The 14,811-nt window shown below is 43.1% G+C and overlaps 1 protein-coding gene across 3 annotated transcripts in view; it reads right to left on the reverse strand.

Annotated features, from left to right (window-relative positions):
• large1 (LARGE xylosyl- and glucuronyltransferase 1) overlaps window positions 1-13,160 on the reverse strand; it is a 69,251-nt gene extending 56,091 nt beyond the window's left edge. For 2 of the 3 annotated variants that reach the window (XM_085247092.1, XM_085247090.1), the window contains exon 1: window positions 12,600-13,160. The gene's annotated coding sequence lies outside the window, so the exon portion shown is untranslated. Of the gene's footprint in view, window positions 1-11,541; window positions 11,857-12,599 lie in introns of those variants that run through there. The other variant, XM_085247091.1, reaches the window with a different exon arrangement.
• Window positions 13,161-14,811: the final 1,651 nt, after the last annotated feature.

A 14,811-nucleotide genomic window follows, 5' to 3' on the forward strand; every position in this document is an offset into this window, starting at 1 on the left:
TCAAAATATAATATGCTGTAAACCCTCATATACTGTGTGAGCCTGGACATGGACCATAATGCATTGTCTCCAAAGTCCACTGTTAATATGAAAAGTATAAGCACATATCACGATGCAAGAAGAAAAGAATTTCTTGTTTATTCAGTGAATGTTTTTGTTTAGTGCTGGCAGCCCAGAATGAGAAAATCAATGAAGCAGTGACCAGAAGAGGCTCGTTTGCTGATCCAACATACTTCATTTAAGAGGCAGCTTCCATGTTTATTTATAAAGACAAACAGGCATAATCTTGAAACATTATGCATTCTGGGACAAAAGGCGATATCGATTGTTGCCTGATTAGCTTAAGGTTTTTGACTCATTTACTGTTAACATCTGAATACCCAATCCTCAAAGGTGAATTTACTGACAGGATTTTGTGCAGAAGCACTTAATGAAGCTGAAACATCCTCCTGATCTTATGCTCAGAAAATGATCCGAATCATAGCCAGTGGTTGTTCATGCATTTATACACACAGCTGTATGGTCATTCTAAAAATATTATATTTTTACCTTTGAATTAAGATATAAGAAAACAATAAATAATTTAAAAGTTTAGTTAATAACAGAGTTACAAAGTTAAAATATTGACCATTACAAAAATTATTTAATATGTGGTGACACGGCCTTCAAAATGATTATTTATACTGTATTTTTTTCTCATTTACTTACATTTTATATATTCCATTAATAATCAATTTATATGCCTACAGTCATGTCAAATATATGCTACCACAGTTGTGTTTGTTTGTGGAAGTATTTGCTTATGGAGAGATGTTTTGCACCTGTGCAGCCCTCCAAAATCTTCGCATTGCCCAGTGTAAATGACACTGTGCATTGGTGGAATGCCAATTAGTTGACAAGTGGCCTGGAACATGGAAGGGAGACCGAGGCCTTTCTCAAAGTGCGTATTTGTGTGTACTTGTGTTCTCATGCACTTGTTATATGTCATCAGTTGCAGACCAAGTACTGTCCCAATTTAAAGTACACATCAAGCCAAGTATGCTCAAAATTCCCGGATGTGTTCTTGCTCCTCCAATTCTATCGAGCATGCATCGGTGGTGACTTGTGGACCTGGTGCAGCCAAATATCCCAGAATGCATTTCATCCAAAACGCAAACGCGGCAATGGTGGAGGAGAGCGGCTAAGAAGTTTCAAATATTACTCTCTGTGTAACAAAATAAACTTTTAAGATATTTTACGGCAAGAATGTAGCTGTGTAAACTTCAAATATCTGCTATCAAGACATCACACATTTGCAGAAGTGCTCCAACAGTTTTGGAGATGTCTGTTACCCCACCAGCTTAGAGCCGGCGAGAACACTTGATTCCCGGCACATCGTTTTGAAACCCCCGTGGTCTTTCGCTACTCAGGTTAAACATGACACAAGTCACTTAGGTAATTTAATTTAATAAAGTAAATCTTATTTATTTCAGTGTTTTATTTGTTCCTGAACAAATCAGTTTGGCAGTAAATAAAGTTAGAACAGTTCAGTTATGAAGCTTATTTAATTTTAAAGTCTTACTTTGAGAGCTGTCAGCATATTTTAAATAGAATATTTCACCCATCATATCCCTGATGTAAAAATATGCTGTTCTTATTTAAACAGCTGACTGAACTAAATCTAACTGTAGAACATCTGACTAGTGTTGTTGAGTAATGAGGGTTTCCCATACCTGTTTGAAGCGAATAGTGCACTGCGCATGCATGCAGTGAAAAAAAGAAAAAAGAAAAAAAGGCTAATACAGGACCAGGTTCCCCCCCAGAGTCAAGAAGCTTCTTGCATGTAATGTCTCCACAGTTATACACTGTAAAAGCTGATAAGGAATCATGAACCCAGCGTCTTTACTAAACATCAAACATGGTGTCAGAAGTTGTGGTGTGGTCATGTGCTAAAGAGCTGCCAACAAAATGCTAAAGTGAAAGTTTTCTCAGCACCTTGATGACATAAAATCCCTTGTGCCCAACTCTGTGCTGCCCTGGGTTCCTTTGCTAGCTCTTCCTGTGACTATGTCAGTAACTTGGGTGTACTGCTGCATAGCTCGCTCGAACTCAATAAGCAAGTGTCTGCTGTAGTGAGATCTAGCTTCCACCAACTGCACCTTATCTCTAAGGCTAGGCATTATGTTCCACATGAGGACCTGGAGAAGCTTATTCACGCTTTTGTGACCTCCAGGTTGGATTATTGTAACTCCTTGTACTACGGTTTTCCCTCTTCTCTTCTTCTTAGACTGCAAACAGTCCAAAATGCCGCAGCTGGCCTCTTGACTGGTACCAGGAAATTTTGCCCTATTACTCCTGTTCTAGCTAGCTTGCATTGGCTGTCCATAAAGTACCCTATTCAATTTAAAATATTACTCCTTACATTCAAAACTATTAATAAATTAGCGCCGAGTTATCTTAGTGAACTTCTCAAGCCACATACTCCTGCTAGAATACTTAGATCTGCCACTCAACTACTTCTGGTGCAACCTAGATCTCGGCTGAAGTCCCGGGTGACCGTGCGTTTGCTCTGGCTGCCCCGGTACTGTGGAATACCCTTCCACTCGATATCCGCGTATCTGATTCCATTGCACTGTTTAAATCACGACTAAAAACCCACTTATTCAATCTTGCCTTTCCCTCTAAGTTAATATTTCTTTTATGATTTTATATTATGCACATTTATGCTCATTTAATTTCTTGTTTGTTCTGTACCTGTTGCTTTCCTATGTATCAGTGACAGCTACCTGCTTGCATACCTAGTACTTGCTTTGGTCCTATTTCTATTATCTTCCTTCTATTCTCTATGTTACTTGTTAAGCACCTTGGCATACCCTTGGTTTTTAAGTGTGCTTTATAAATAAAGTTTATTATTATTATTATTATTGTAGCGAGCAAGCAGCCAGCTAGCGTTGTTCAGCTATCGTATCAAAGACTAGTAAATGACCATTAATGACCATGTTGGAAGGATTCCGTACACCAGAAACATTGATGTTCAAAGGAAACACTGCAAAGAAGCGGCATGTGTTCAAGCAAAAATCCGATTCATTCATTGCAGCTGCTCATTCAGATAAGGATGCCCGAACTACAGCGTTTATCCTTCTAAACTTGGCCAGCTATGAAGCCATCGAGAGGGAGCGTGCCTTCCTTTACACGTGGAGAACACAGACCAGTGACCAGAGCAGAATCAAGAAAAAACGTGCAATGTCTCAAATGCAAATTCCACAAACTGTGTATTCCTCAAATATAACTATAGAAAGTAGGGCTGCTCAATTAATCGAATTTTAATCACGATTACGATCTGGGCTTTCAACGATCATTAAAAATGACTGAGCCGATTATTAGCCCCTCCCTCATTTATCCGCGACACCTTAAAGGCCGGTCCGTGAAAATATCCGGTTGTTCAGTGATGACGCGACAAATCCTACTTCCGGGTCTAAAGTAGTCTGCGTTTAATATGGCTTTTGTGTTGTTAACATGTTTAATGTTATGTATTTTCTTCTATTTGATCTCAAAAAGCTCCTAAAACAGTCAGCGACCACTGTTGACCTCCCTCGGCTTTTATTACCGCTAATCATTTATTTAAGCTCAGTTTTTAAAACCTTACGATGTAACTACAGCCCAGCCCATGCAGCAGTATATGAATGACTAACCTCGTATTGTGGATGGATTATCTCAGTTGTTCTCCTGGCTGAAGTTTGGTCCTTTTACAGCATCCTGCCATGCGATTACATTTGTTCCTGACCACCGAGAACACTCACATTAACTTTTATCGAGTGGAAAAAAAGTTAGCTTGTTTATATTATGCTAACATAGCTGTGTCGCTAGCAGTCACGTAGCACATCATTATATACCAGCTAGCCCAACTTCAGTAACCCTACAAACGTCACTGCTGTTTAGTTTTCTGTCTTCATTTATGCTGGAAGTGATAACAGAGCTGTACGTTTTAATTTGTTTCCAAAACCCCGCAGTCAGGACATGCTATATTGTATTTAGATAGAAGCTAGCGAGCTAACTCCCTGCTAACTTCTAACTCCGTTAAATGTCATAAATTCCGTTTTCATGGATGCCTGGATGTTAAACTCAATTGTTACACCTGGTAGAGGAGAAGGCTGATCATTTTATTAAAGATGAAATACTTTAGACAGTTTTTCAACTCTCAGTAATGCCATAGTGATCGTTTGATATATGGACCTGCAGCGGAGTTTAGACCCAGACACGGCTAGTGACGTCAGACTGAACAACCGGATTGTCAGGCATAAACCGGTCCGTGGCGCAAAAAAGGTTGGAGACCGCTGATTAAGAGGACCCGAGGGAAGCTCGGAAAGCTAAGCAGAAGTTATTTGGAGAGTGACTGCCGTTGGTTGAAAAGAGAGTTTAAAAAAAAAAAAAAAAAAACTTCAGTGGTGTTGCACACTATTTTATATTATTTTTTTAAAGTCATTGTTAACCCTTTAAAGCCGGTCAGAGCAGCACGCTCCGTTTTGCGTAACTATTTTTAAATCCCTGTAGAACCTGAACCGTGTAAGCTAGCGCAATAATTTGTTTTGCATATGAAACCGGAGGAGTTGTACTTACATCTTATGCCATCAGCTTGTCCTCGGTCACGGTTTCCTTCCACATATAGCTTTGCAAAAATTGCATAAAAAGCGCTTGCAGGAACAAAAACATAATATTCCAGAAACACGCTTTGCCGATCCTATCAGCTGTTCGTAACACTTCCCACAGTGAAATGAGGCACATGCTGTTTTCTTTGCAAATTTGCATCATAGGATTGTTTTTTGTTTTTCCTGCAGTATATAAAAATTGGTGTATCTCCAAAATAAAACTATGAAGACACTCAAAATAAATTTCCTGTGGTGGGAAACTATTTTTTGCAACTTTATTGTATTTAAAGTTTTGAGGGATAAACCTCTTAAATTTCTCCAAGTAGAAATATATGTAAACAAAACAAAAGCGATTTTCAATTTTTTTTGTAGTTTATTGCACTTTTTTGCAATTTATGTAATTACTATGGACTTAATGCATACATATTATTAAAATATGGGCTATAACAGTTGTATTGATGTATAGCAACTTGAAATGCTCCCACAAATGGCACTACAGCATGTAAAAAAAAAAAAAAAAAAAAAAAAAAAAAAAAAAAAGCTCTGGTGGACTTGGTTCCATAGTAGGTCTTAAAGGGTTAAATAAATATCGTCAAATAATCGTGATCTCAATTTCAGTGAAAATAATCGTGATTATCATTTTTGCCATAATCGAGCAGCCCTAATAGAAAGGCATAAGTTTAACACCAGAAACCAATGACTGTGATGAAACAAGTCTTATGTGGACTTGAAAAATAAGGCAGGCAGTTGCAGGTTTTGCCAACAACCTCATCAGAGACATACTCATTTGTGTAGTACATTAATGTACAACTTCCAGATATTGTACAAAAAAGGCTTACATTGCACGATCTGGCAGAGTTTGCAAGCCAAACCCCAACACTAAGGCGTAGGAGATGGACTGTTTAAAATTGTTTTTAAAAGTGTACATTATTTCTTTAAATATTTATTTCTACTATTGATATTCATAGAAATTACATGTAAATTGATGTTGACAAAGTGAAATGTTGACCATGTTCTTACCAGTGAAACAGTTCCAGGTTTCAAGTGAATGGCTAATTTTCAAGCTATAATGTTATGGATTACAATCTATTGTTAATGCATTATGCTGAAGATGTTGTTGCTAGGGTTAGGGCCCACCACCCGCAGGAGGCGCCATAGGGGTCGGGTGCATTGTGTGCCGGGTGGCGGCCAGGAGCGGAGGCCCTGGCGGACTGACCCCTGGCTGCAAAGACTGGCAATAGGGACATGAAATGTCACCTCTCTGGTGGGGAAGGAGCCTGAGTTAGTGCGTGAGGTTGAGAGGTACCGGCTAAATATAGTCGGGCTCACCTCTACGCATGGCTTGGGCTCTGGAACCAGTCTCCTGGAGAGGGGCTGGACTCTGTCTCAGTCTGGAGTTGCCCCTGGTGAGAGGCGGCGGGCTGAGGTGGGTATTCTAATATCCCCTCGGCTTGCTGCCGGTACGTTGGGGTTTTTCCCGGTGGACGAGAGGGTTTGTTCCCTGCGCCTTAGGGTCGGGGAACGGGTCCTGACTGTCATTTGCGCTTATGCGCCGAGTGGCAGTTCGGAGTACCCAGCCTTCTTAGAGTCCGGGGGGGGGGGGGGGGTGCTGGAAGATGCTCCACCTGGAGACTCTGTTGTCCTGCTGGGAGACTTCAATGCTCACGTGGGTAACGACAGCGAGACCTGGAGGGGAGTGATTGGGAGGAACGGCCTCCCTGATCTGAACCCGAGCGGTGTTTTGTTATTGGACTTCTGTGCTAATCACAGTTTGGCCATAACGAACACCCTGTTCGAACATAAGAGTGTCCATAAGTGCACGTGTCACCAGGACGCTCTAGGCCGTAGGTCGATGATCGATTTTGTAATCGTATCACCAGACCTGCGACCATATGTTCTGGACACTCGGGTAAAGAGAGGGGCTGAGCTGTCAACTGATCACCACCTGGTGGTGAGTTGGATCAGGTGGCGGGGGAGGACGCTGGACAGACCTGGTGCACCTAAACGCGTAGTGAGGGTGTGCTGGGAATGTCTAGCAGAGGCCCCAGTCCGCAAGATCTTCAACGCACACCTCCGGCAGAGCTTCAACAGCATTCCGAGGGAGACTGGAGACATTGAGTCCGAATGGACCATGTTCAGCGTCTCCTATGCCGAAGCTGCTTCATTGAGCTGCGGCCGCAAGGTGGTTGGTGCCTGCCGTGGTGGTAATCCCCGAACCAAATGGTGGATACCAGAGATGAAGGGAGCCACCAGGCTGAAGAAGGAGTCCTATCGGGCTTGGTTAGCCTGTGGGACTCTGGAGGCAGCCGACAGGTATCGACAGGCCAAGCGGAATGCGGCTCGGGCAGTGGCTGAAGCAAAAACTCGGGTGTGGGAGGAGTTCGGAGAGGCCATGGAAAAAGACTTTCGGACTGCCTCGAAGAGATTCTGGCAAACCGTCAGGCGTCTCAGGAGGGGAAAGCGGTGCTCTACCTGCACTGTGTATAGTGCTGGCGGAGCGCTGCTGACGTCGACTGAGAAAATTGTCAGGCGGTGGAAGGAATACTTCGAGGACCTCCTTAATCCCACTGACACGTCTTCCGAGGAGGAAGCAGAGTCTGGGGATGAGGGGAATGACCCGCCAATTTCCGGGGGTGAGGTCACTGAGGCAGTTAAACAACTCCTTGGTGGCAGAGCCCCTGGTGTTGATGAGGTCCGCCCCGAGTTCCTGAAGGCTCTGGACGTTGTAGGGCTGTCCTGGTTGACATGCCTCTGCAATGTTGCGTGGAGATCAGGGGCAGTACCTGTGGACTGGCAGACCGGGGTGGTGGTCCCCATCTTTAAGAAGGGGGACCGGAGGGTGTGTTCCAACTGCAGGGGGATCACACTCCTCAGCCTCCCTGGGAAAGTCTATGCCAGGGTGCTGGAAAGGAGAGTTCGTCCGCTAGTCGAACCTCGGATACAGGAGGTGTTGGAAAGGCTGTCAGCTGTGTGGGGGGGCCCCCCTTGTGGCGAGAGAGCACAGTTGCACTATTGAGCACATGTTCCAGTGATCAGAGTTGGAGCTAACACATAGCAAGAGCCGCCTGGCAGACTGACTCTGCAGGGGATGTCTACACACGGTGTGAGTTGTGTGCGTCGCTAAAGAACTGTGAGTAGACGTGGAGCCATGCCTGAAAAGGACAGTTTTAGTCTTTTATGCCAATTAGACATTTAGTGGATGTAGAAGTGTAATGTGTATCGACCTGTTCGCTATGTGGCTAGTTCATGCTACTAATGCTACCTGTTATGCTACATACCTGCTAGCTGTAAGCTAAACGATTTGGTGTTTGTGATATATTGTTGTTGGGTGTATTGGCAATCAATGTCATGTACTGTAAGGGTTTGGGAGTAGTGTATGAAACTCGTGCATGTAGATGTTCATATAGGAATTCCCATTTGTAGTTCTGGTTAGATTCGAAGAACGCTAATGCATCATAATTCATGACTTAGATGTTTATTACATTCAGTATTCTGTATATGTTCTGTTCACAGACCACACACACACACCCACACCCCTCACCACTCTGTAAGCCTGCGGTTGCATTACTGTGTTGCTGTACTGTGCTGTTAAGCTGAGGAATCACAGTAAAGACGGTATAACCTTTATCTGTGCGTCCTGTGTGTTCTGACCGACACCCCAAGGTGAACACCACTGCTATTCAGCCAACGCCTATACAGTCCTGGGTTCAACCCAAATTAACAGGAGGAACAATGCGGTTTTCGTCCTGGTCGCGGAACACTGGACCAGCTCTTTATCCTCTCGAGGATACTTGAGGGTGCATGGGAGTTTGCCCAACCAGTCTACATGTGTTTTGTGGACTTGGAGAAGGCATTCGACCGTGTCCCTCGGGGTGTCCTGTGGGAGGTGTTGCGGGAGTATGGGGTGTCTGGCCCATTGCTACGGGCCATTCAATCCCTATACAACCGTTGCAAGAGCTTGGTTCGCATTGCCGGCAATAAGTCGGACTCATTCCCGGTGGGTGATGGGCTCCGCCAGGGCTGCCCTTTGTCTCCGGTTCTGTTCATAATTTTTATGGACAGGATTTCTAGGCGCAGCCAAGTGGCGGAGGTCTTTTGCTTTGGTGGCCTCAGAATCTCATCTCGGATTTTTGCGGATGATGTGGTTCTGTTGGCTTCATCGGGTGAGGGCCTCCAGCTTGCACTGGAACGGTTCGCAGCCGAGTGTGAAGCAGCGGAATGAGGATCAGCACCTCCAAATCTGAGGCCATGGTTCTCAGCCGGAAAAGGGTGGAGTGCCCACTCCGGGTCGGGGATGAGTTCCTGCCCCAAGTGGAGGAGTTCAAGTATCTCGGGGTCTTGTTCGCGAGTGATGGGAGAAGGGAGCCGGAGATCGACAGACGGATTGGGGCTGCAGCTGCAGTAATGCAGACGCTGCACCGGTCCGCCGTGGTGAAGAGGGAGCTGAGTGTAAAAGCGAAGCTCTCAATTTACCGGTCGATCTACGTCCCTACCCTCACCTATGGCCACGAGCTGTGGGTAGTGACCAAAAGAACGAGATCGCGGATACAAGCGGCAGAAATGAGCTTCCTCCGAAGGGTGGCTGGCCTCTCCCTTAGAGATAGGGTGAGAAGTTCGGCCATCTGGGAGGGGCTCAGAGTAGAGCAGCTGCTGCTCCACATCGAAAGGAGCCAGCTGAGGTGGTTCGGGCATATGACAAGGATGCCCCCTGGGCGCCTCCTGGGTGAGGTGTTCCAGGCATGTCCCAACCGGGAGGAGGCCCCGGGGCAGACCCAGGACACGCAGGAGAGATTATATCTCTCGGCTGGCCTGGGAACGCCTTGGTATTCCCCCGGATAAGCTGGAGGAGGTGGCTGGGGAGAGGGAGGTCTGGGCCTCTTTGCTTAGGCTGCTGCCCCCGCGACCCGGCCTCGGATAAAGCGGATGAAGATGGATGGATGGATGGATGGATGTTGTTGTTAGTCAGACATAAGCTAAAGAAAGAGATTGTAGAACATCTGACTAGTGTTGCTGAATAGTGGGGGTTTCCCATACATATTTGAAGTCCATGCACGCAATTAAAAATGGCTAACACAGGACCAGGTTCCCACCCCTGGAGTCGAGCTGCTTGCATGTAAGGTCTCCACAGTTACACACAGTAAAAGTTTATAGGGAATCATGAACCCAGAGTCTTTACTAAACATCAAACGCTAACATTAAAAATATTTTAATTCAGAAGGAAACAGGAAACAGAAACAGGATGTTAATATATGGAGATCCTGAAGACTGCTCCAGAAATGATCAAATTATGTTTTAAATATTTGTTCAATTCTCTTCCGAACCCCAGCAGACTATTGTAGGTCTTGAGTGTCTACTAAAATAAAAGCATTCTAATATCTCATCTGTTTGTTTTTATTCAATAAGCAGCATAGCTTATGTTGCTGAATAGTGAGTTTTTGTCATGAAGTGATTGTGCTCAACTGTATTAAGCTTAGACATTATGAAACAGATAAAAGTAAAAGCAAATTTGGCCAAAATGCTTAAAATACTTATTTAAATTATTTGTTTTTTCATAAAGAAATCTACTACATCATGCGTCTTTTCAATTGCAAATATTAATCACAGTTAAATTAAGAGGGGATGGCAGTTAAAACCCTGGAGCTGAGATGTCATCAAGTATACTACCATTCCAATTGTGGAATGACGATGAACTTACAAAGTACGGACTAGCGAGAACGTGAGTACAGACTTGCATAGTATTGAGAAACAGCCAGAGTTTAGCAGGAGTGGGAGAAACAACAGGGGGGAAAAACAACAACCAAAAAAAAAAAAAAACAACATGAAAGATTAAACAAAAATTAAAAATGTAATGTATAAAGTAGAGGCAGTGGCTGCCATGGACAGCTGTCATGGTTTTTAAAACAGCAGCTCTCTACATGTTGCACAATCATGTTGCTATAATTAAAAAGAGGGAGGACTCATAATCTTCACCAGCATCACACTCAGAGGAAAACTTTTCTTTCTCCACTGTAGGCCCGCCCCAGAAGATGGACAAACCCAGCATTTCATGAACAGTGGGACAGCGAACTTTGCATTATGTGATATTAGACGTACTCACATCCTCAGCCAAGCTTAGAGGCTCTGGACTTTTACATAACAATGATATATTCACTCCTGTAGAAAGTTATACATTAGAAATATACATTATCCCCTCTGGGTACTCTGGTATGAATTATAATGATTTGCTATTGGCAAAACACAGTTGGGTAGAATTCCAGGTTAAAGGTTTTAGTTCAACATACAAGTGACAACTTATGACCTTTCACCAGGTTTTATTTAATGTCCTCTTCATGTAGCTGAAGACATTCATTGTTAAAAGCAAAAGCTGTGCAGATCTGAGATCAGCAGCGTTCTTAAACACCAAACTTACTGTTTATGCTCATTGTATATTGATGACCTGATGTTTTGTCTTTAATTTTCTCAGTAAAACAGCTGCAGCATTCACTAACAGTACATAACATGGTACTTTAGACTTTGTACTTTATTCCATTAGTTACTTCTGGAGTTATTGCTAATTTACTCCAATATTAAATTAAGTGTATTCTGCATTAAGAGTGAACATACAGGATGATGTTACTGGGTAGTGCTGAGGTCTGAATTTGAGGGCAGCTCCTGTAATCACAATGAGAAAAGACTCATAACAAACTGTCAAATGTGAAGTTTATCTCTGAAATCTGAAATAAAACTGATCCTTCCATGTCCTCACACACCCGTATGTACGGGTAGCATACGGTAACAGTGATTTCTTTAGTCAAGGTAAATTCATTCATGTGCACGGATTAGCTAATGAGCACAGCTTTACCCAAAAGCCAACTGTAAGCTTAGCTAGCTAGCTAAGGACTTTACTGATTAGCTTACAAACACACATTTAACTTACCAAAAAAGTGCAGCAGGACCTCAGGTCCTTCTGTTGATCATCTCATGCTGTCACTATGACACAGTCAGTCATGGTTTTGTAAAGTAAACGCTTGCCCTCCTCTCAGCATCCACGGATTCATCTGCCATTCTCGAACAGAGATAGGCAAGTTTCTCCGTGATTGCAGCTGTTTTTCAGAGCTGTTACGATGACCAAATTGAACAGTATTATAGTTGTAATTAGAATCAGAGTTATGAGAAGGGAAACCCCTTGAACACGAATCAGCATGACTCGAACTACTAATAATGGCCGAAAGCACATCCTTGGAAAAAATTATCTGAGGAGAATTTTTGTTTTTGGTTTACCCCAGTCCCACCTTCTAAAATGGAGGAGGCGGGGTTTGTGACCTATACTGTAGCCAGACACCAGGGGGCGATAGAGACTTTTTGGCTTCATTTGGGGGAGCTGTTAGGTCATTGGTTAGAACTTGGATCTTCTTCACGGTAACTGGTTGCGCTGCACATTTCTGACACTGCCCACATCTGACAAAACGTGCAGGTAGACTGTCAGTCAGCACCTGCCCACGGACTACCAAGCCCATGCTACCATTCAACGAGCTTTTCCCCACCATGACCGTATTCCTGCGTGCAACTGTTGCCGCTGAGCTAGGCAGCTGACGTACGGCTGTCTGTGTGCTCAGTGCCATCACCCGAGGACTGGGAAGCAAGAATTAGCATATCTGAAAACATGGCAAAGTAAAGGTTGTTGGCGTTGTTTTCGCAGCTCTCAGTAAGATTAAAAACACTTTTTAGGAGAGGGGACTGAACTTGAACCGTTTACCATCTCCTTCCAATATTTAAGACTGACTTAGAGGAAAATGCCCCAGTTTTTGTATGGGAGGACGGCACACAGTAAATCCGCTGCGCTGTACACATGCTTAATGACCGTATGAAAAAGGGCCTTATAGAAATGTAAGCACAAGGACTTTAAAGGTTATAACAAGCGAAACAGATCGTGGCATAAATACCAGGGTTGTTAGCGTGACCGTGATAGTCATTGGTGAATAATGTCACACTCACCTGATGCAGAGAACCTCCAAATACTGCTTTTATGAGCCCTCGATCAAATCAATACCCAGCACTGAACCCCGTGGCGCTTTTCAAAAAGAGAACTGAGCCTGCAGCTCAGTCATAACGGTCCTTCTGGCGCAAAATAAGCCCGTGCTCCGTCGCTCACTCGCTCCATCAGGTTGGGATTTTCTCGGGATATTTATGTGGCCCAGCAGCCTCGGCTATTAGCCCCGGCTACCAGCGACGACATCTGAGCCTTTCCGTTTGCTTCGGGCTAAATAAAGACTTAATCTCACACCGGTCTGTGCTGCGTCGAAAACACGGCAGTTCCAGTCTCATTAAAACAGCGCCGGCTTCGCGTTTGTGAGAGCAGCAGGCAAGAGGCGAACAGCCGCGACGGTCCGCAGCGGGAACACGGAGACCCGGTGTCGCTGCTCCGCTCAAGCTCAGCAACTTTCAAATCGCTCCGAGTTCCCAACACACTTTAAAATCCCCCAGTTAAAATATTCCAACATCGTCCGTGTCCTGGTTCTGTCTGAGTTTTCGGCCTCAGCATAGCATCTCTTTCTTCCTGACAGGCAGCCAACATCCAATCCCAACGCTGGATTCTGGAAGTGTGGGAGGATACAAAGGAGTCGATCAAACGGATTGGAAGTCTTGGAATTGACTAACCTACTGATGGGCTGAAGACCTCAGCAGCCCGATTAACACAATCAAAACACAATTGAACTGAAGTAACAAAACAAAAGCTGAGGGTCAGTTTTGAGATTTTTGGGTTCATCGCGGTTAGCATTGCTTGACCTACAGGGTCTCTGTCAGGTCAAGCAAGGCAAACAACATTTGCCTTGTCATGGCTTCAAATACACCAAAGTCTCTCTCTGTCCTTCATTCATTCATTCATTTCATTCATTTATTTATTCATTTTCAGGCACAACAAATACCTATATTGAACATAAAATACACAAAACAAAAAACAAAACTTGCCTGAAAATCTCCTTCCATCTCACAAAGCCTTCTGCCATTGGGATATTTCACCTATATTCATCTATCCTTTACATCAGTGCCATTTTGTGGCTGCAGCCAGTGATTGTAACAGGGGATTAGCATCTAAGACAAACTGCCACTAGTTCTGCTCTGAGATCAGTTATGAGCCACACTTTGTGTGGAAACAGAGTTAGCATTAGCATTTGCATGATAAGTTTAACTAGCTGCTTTCCCAACACCCTGCCTTCTTTTTTTCAATAATATTTTTACGCCCTCTGGTAGATATTAAAAGTTAACCATGTCACAAGCTGCTTAAGCCTTATTTTTTTAAAACATTGATTTTAATATACTTTTATTAAAAAAAATAAGATGTATGCCTGTTTTTCTGAGCTCATTAACAGCAGCACCCATATAGCACTGATGGGGACCTTTTTGTACAGAATAATCATTTTCAGTTTTAATAATTTCTAATAATAAGAAGAATAATTTAAACCGACTGTCAACATAAGAACTACATAAACCTGTCCCACAGGTGTTTTTTGGATCACATATGTACTTTAATTAATTTTGTTGTGTTATTAGTAAAAACATTTATAATCACATATTTAAAAAATATTAATTGTTCTTCTATAGACGCTACATATTCATTGTATAAGACAAAATCAGTTACAAGCACTATTAGCATCACTGTTTTATGAATTTATTTACAGATTTCAATGACAACACATATTAGTACCACTGCACTAAACACTGTTTAGCAAAATGTATTTACAATAAAACAGTGTACACATAATGTCAACATTTACATGTTACCATTTGTTTTGAGATAAGCTACTTTAAATATATAATTTGTAATGATTTGAGTGTTTTGAAAATAATTCAAAAAGAGCCCACAAAGACACAAAAAAAAACCTTACTGAAAGTAACATAGCAAATATCATTACCCCCCCCCCCCCCCCCCCCCCCTCCCCTCCACGATACAGTTGTGGTATGACCTAATTTGTTGGTCTTTATATAGATTTTTAGTTCATCAGCCAAGGAACTGGAGCAGCTGCCACTAAGGTAACTCAGAAAACAGAGGAAGATTACATTAAGTGTAACAGTGTAAATTAAAGTGTGCACACTTATTTATAGAATACAGCAGGGGTGTCAAACTCAAATACACAGTGGGCCAAAATTCAAAACTGGAACAAAGTCGCGGGCTAACGTTAATATTTATTGAAAAAAAAATCTTCCT

Source organism: Mchenga conophoros, linkage group LG15, assembly GCF_057382185.1.
Source record: "Mchenga conophoros isolate Kocher_MC1m ecotype Shallow Benthic linkage group LG15, M_conophoros_male_GT1.1, whole genome shotgun sequence".
NCBI lineage: Eukaryota > Metazoa > Chordata > Actinopteri > Cichliformes > Cichlidae > Mchenga > Mchenga conophoros.